Source organism: Pteropus vampyrus, unplaced genomic scaffold, assembly GCF_000151845.1.
Source record: "Pteropus vampyrus isolate Shadow unplaced genomic scaffold, Pvam_2.0 Scaffold635, whole genome shotgun sequence".
Taxonomy (NCBI): Eukaryota; Metazoa; Chordata; class Mammalia; order Chiroptera; family Pteropodidae; genus Pteropus; species Pteropus vampyrus.
Window position 1 is genome coordinate 136,935 of NW_011889416.1, and position 5,468 is coordinate 142,402.

General features: G+C 37.5%; 1 pseudogene; it reads left to right on the forward strand.

The window, feature by feature from the left end:
• The first annotated feature begins 5,144 nt into the window (after nt 1-5,144).
• LOC111733772 lies at nt 5,145-5,263 on the forward strand (annotated as a pseudogene).
• The last annotated feature ends 205 nt before the right edge of the window (nt 5,264-5,468 follow it).

Genomic DNA, 5,468 nt, shown 5'->3' on the forward strand with positions numbered 1-5,468 from the left:
GCAATCAACTGAATGGGAGAAGATATTTGCAAACAACGCCTCTGATATGGGGCTAATATCCAAAATATATAAAGAACTTATACAACTCAACAAGAAAAAAACAATTCAATTAAAAATGGACAGAATACTTGAACAGACACTTCTCCCAAGGAGACATACATATGTCCAACAGACATGTGAAAAGATGCTCAACTTCATTAAATATTAGGGAATTGCAAGTCAAAACCACAGTGATACCACCTCACACCCATTAGAACGGCTATTATCAACAGGACAAGTAATAACAAGTGTTGAAGAAGTTGTGGGAAAAAGGAACCCTCATACACTGCTGGTGGGCTGCAAATTGGTACAACCACTATGAAAAACAGTATGAAGTTTCCTCAAAAAACTAAGAATTGAACTATCATATGATCCAGCAATACCTCTTCTGGGTATAAGAATTAAATTGAAAACACATATCCATAAAGATATTTGCACACTTATGTTCATAGCAGCATTATTCACAGCGGCCAGGACATGAAAACAACCAAAGTGTCCTACGATAGATGACTGGCTAAAGAAGTTGTGGTACATATATACAATGGAATATTACTCAGCCATAAGAGAAGATTAAATACTGTCATTTGTGACAATGTGGTTGGACCTCGAGATAATCATGCTAAGCTTTGTTTGTTTATACTATTCATTTGTTGCTTTTAGGTTGATATCCCACATACAAGTGATATCATGTGATTTTCAACTTTTTCTATATGGCTTATTTCGCTTAGCATGATTATCTCGAAATCCGTCCATATTGTTGTAAATGGCACTATTTCATCTGTTCTTATGGCTGAGTAATGTTCCATTGTATATATGTACCACAGCTTCTTTAGCCAGTCATCTATCATAGGACACTTTGGCTGCTTCCATGTCCTGGCCACTGTGAATAATGCTGCTATGAACATCGGTGTGCAAACATTTTTTTGGATATCATTTGTTAAATCTTTGGGGTAAATACCCAGTAGTGGGATTGCTGGATCATATGGTAGATCAATTCTTAGTTTTTTGAGGAACCTCCATACTGTTTTCCATAGTGGCTGTACCAATTTGCAGTCCCATCAGCAGTGTATGAGGGTTCCTTTTTCCCACAACCTCTTCAACACATGTTATTACTTGTCCCATTGAGCATCTTTTCATATGATGGTTGGACATTTGTATGTCCTCTGGGGAAAAGTGTCTGTTCAGATCTTCTGCCCATATTTTGATTGGATCTTTTGTTTTTTTTTGTTGTTACTGAGTCGTATGAGTTCTTTGTATATTTTGGATATTAGGCCCTTATCAGAGGCATTGCTTGCAAATATCTTTTCCCATTCTGACAGTTGTCTCTTTACCTTGTTGATTTCTTTTGCTGAGAAGAAGCTTTTTAGTTTGATGCAGTCCCATTCATTTATTTTAACTTTTACTTCCCTTACTTTGAGGTCAAATTCATAAAATCCTATTTAAGTCCAAGGTGCTTGAGTTTTGTTCCTGTTTTCTTCTATGCATTTTATTGTTTCAGGTCTTATATTTAGGTCCTTAATCCATTTTGAGTTAATTTTGGTGTGCGGTGATAGACAACAGTCTAATTTCATTCTTTTGCATGTGGCTTTCCGGTTTTCCCAGCACCATTTATTGAAGAGGCTTTCCTTTCTCCACTGTGTGTTTTTGGCTTTTATGTTGAAAATTATTTGCCCACATGAATAGGGGTTTACTTCTGGACTCTCGATTTTGTTCCACTGGTCCGTTTGTCTCTTTTCCTGCCAATACCATGCCGTTTTGATTACTGTCACTTTGTAATATAATTTGAAGTTGGGCAGAGTGATGCTTCCAGCCACGTTCTTTTTTTCTCAGGATGGCTTTGGCAATTCAAGGTCTTTTGTGCTTCCATACAAATCTGATGATTTTTTCTTCTACTTCTTTAAAAAATGCCGATGGGATTTTGATGAGGATTGCATTAAATCTGTATAATGCTTTAGGTAATATGGTCATTTTAACTATGCTGATTCTTCCAATCCAAGAACACAGCATATCTTTCCATTTCTTTGTACCTGCTTCGATTTCTTTTAATAGAGTCTTATAGTTTTCATTATATAGGTTCTTCACATGTTTCATTACATTTATTCCTATTTTATTCTTTTTATTGTTATTGCAAAAAAAATTATTTTTTCCACTTCTTTTTCTGAGACTTCATTATTAGAGTATAGGAATGCTATGGATTTTTGAATGTTGATTTTGTAACCAGAAACTTTACTGTATTTGCTTATTGTTTCTAGTAGTGTTCTTATGAAGTCTTTAGGATTTTCTATATAGATAATCATGTCATCCACAAATAGTGACATTTGACTTCTTCATTTCCTATTTAGATGCCTTTTATATCATTCTCTTGTCTGATTGCATTCACTAAAACCTCCAATGTTATATTGAATAACAGTGGTGTGAGTGGACAGCCTTGCCTCATTCCTGATCTTAGAGGGAAGGTTTTTAGTTTTTCATCATTAAGTATAATGTTGGCTGAGGGTTTGTCATATATGGCCTTTATTATGTTAAGGTACTTTCCTTCTATACCAATTTTGTTAAGTGTTTTGATCATAAATGGATGTTGTATCTTGTCGAAGGCTTTTTGTGCATCTATTGATATAAGCATATGATTCTTATTTTTTAATTTATGTAGTGTATCATATTAATCGATTTGCGTATGTTGAACCATCCCTGTGCCCCTGCAATGAAGCCTACTTGATTGTGGTGTATAATCTTTATGATATGTTGCTGTATTCAGTTCGCTAGTATCTCATATAGGATTTTTGTATCTGTGTTCATGAGAGATATTGGTCTGTAGTTTTCTTTTTTTGTGTTTTCTTTACCAGGTTTCGGTATCAGGGTAATACTGGACTCATAAAATGAGTTGGAAATTATTGCCTCCTCTTCGATTTTTTTGAAGAGTTTGAGGAGAATAGGTATTAAATCTTCTTTGAAAGTTTGGTAGAATTCACTAGTGAAGCCATCTGGTCTTGGACTTTATTTTTTGGTAGGTTTTTGATGATTGTTTCAATTTCCATACTGCTAATCGGTCTATTTAGATTTTCCAGTTCTTCTTGATTCAGTCTAGGAAGGTTGTATTTTTCTAAGTACTAGTCCATTTCTACTAGGTTATTAAATTTTGTGTTATATACTTTTTCATAATATTCTTGTGTGATCCTTTGCATTTCTGCACTATCAGTCATAATTTCCCCTCTTTCATCCCTGAATTTATTTGTGTCCTTTCTTTTTTCTTTAGTGAGTCTAGCCAAGGGTTTTTCTATTTTACTAACCTTTTCAAAGAACCAGCTCTTTGTTGCATTTATTTTTTCTATTGTTGTTTTTGTTTGTTTTCAATTTTATTTCTGCTTTAATTTTGATTATTTCTTTCCTTCTGCTAACTTTAGGCTTCATTTGTTCTTCTTTTTTTAGTTTTTGAAGATGAAACATTTGGTTGTTTATTTGGGCTCGTTTCTGTTTTTGGAGATAGGCTTGTAATGATATGAACTTTCCTCTTATGACCGCTTTTGCCGTGTCCCAAAAGTTTTGATATGTTGTACTATCATTATCATTCATTTCTATGTCTCTTGATCTCTCTTTTTATTTCTCCTCTGAGAAATGACCTCTGAGAATGACCCAGTTATTCTTTGGTAGCATGCTGTTTAATCTCCATGTATTTGTGGTCCTTCCTGCTTTCGTTTTGCAGTTGATCTCTATTTTCAAAGCATTATTATCAGAGAATATAGGTGGTATGATTTCAACCCTTTTATATTTGTTGAGGCTATCTCTGTGTCCCAGTATGTGGTCGATTCTTGAGAATGTTCTATGTGCACTAGAGAAGAATGTATAAACAGCTGTTTTGGGATGGAAGGCTCTGTAAATGTCAATTATGTCCAACAATGGCTGCCCTGCTGTGAACATTTGGTTTTGAATCTCTGGGAACTGAGCTTGGCAGCAAGTCAATAATACCTGCCCCGGGAAGTTTGCAGGTTAGGTGGGATGGGGTCTCAGAGAGACAGTGGCTGTCAGATCAAAACAGCCTTGGTCTTACTAGAAATTTGGTTACTGTTGTAAGTTCCTCCAGATGACCCTGATCACAGCAAGACCAACTGCTGTCTGGGACTGGCCCACAAGTCCCCAATTTCTGCCCAAGTTTGTGTTGGCAACCACAATCTGCCTGATCTTATCTCTGAAATGGGGCTCAAAGCGCTGGCTGTTGTTGTTAAGATTAGAAACGCTGCTTACAACAATGGCCGCCCCACTGTGAATACTTCACTCTGAATTACTCAGCTCAGGGTTTGGCAGCCAACCATAAACAACTTCTCCCGGCAGTCTGCAGGTTAGGTGGAGCAGGCTGATCCTCTCAGACCAGGGTCTCCTAATGGCTCTGTGGGAGGAGGTCTGCACAATCAAGTTAGCGTGGTCTGTAAGGGTACCGGACTAAGGCACAATGGTGGCTGCCTTTCCAGCCCTCTTTCTGACACCAAGTAATGGAGACTTTTTCAGGATGAATCCCGCGTGAGCCTCAGACCCACCGCTGATGTCCCTGGTGACTGTCCGCAGGTCAGAAAACCTTTGTGCGGGTCCTTCAAAGGGCCATCTAGAGGCTCAGTCACCTTCCATCTCACCCCGACGGCAGGAATCCCCTCTAGTTTCTACAGTCGGAGTTATTGGAATCTCCTCTTGCCTGGGCTGGGGAGCCCCGAGATGTGACCAGGACACCCCTCTTCCTCAAGAGAGAGCCTCTGCAGCCTCACTCTCCCTCCCGGTGATCCTCCACCACCTGTGGGTGTTGGTCCAGCCTAATTCGAGACTTTGCCCCTCCTACCAGCTTCAATGTGGCTCCTTTATATTATCAGATGTAGGTGTTATGATCAGCTGGACTTCAGGTGATTCTCCACGTTGATTATTTTATAATTTGGTTGTAATTTCAATGCAGTCTTGGGAGGAGACGAACTCTACTTTTACCTAGTCTGCCATCTTCCCCCTCTCCTATTTTTGTATTTTAATTTTTTGATGCAATAATAAATGGGATTGTTTTCAATAGTTTGTTTTCAGTGTATATAGACATATCTGTTTTAATTAAACCAAACTTAAATTAGTTTTAATATGTCTACAGCCATGCCACCCTGAACATGCCCAATCTTGTCTGATCTCAGAAGCTAAGCAGGGTCAGGTCTGGTTAGTACTTGGATGGGAGACCACCAAGGAATACCAGGTGCTGTAGGCATTAAAAATAAAATTAGTTTTAATATTAGATAATTCCCCAGATTACATGATACTGAAAAGAACTTGGGTTAGTTTCTGCAATGTTAATTTATATAAGCACTTAATTCCTTTAAGCCAATAAAACAAAGCTCTTTATATAAACCAATTTTAATAATTTCTTCCAGAAGGAGACATACATATACATATATAGATAGACACAAGAGATT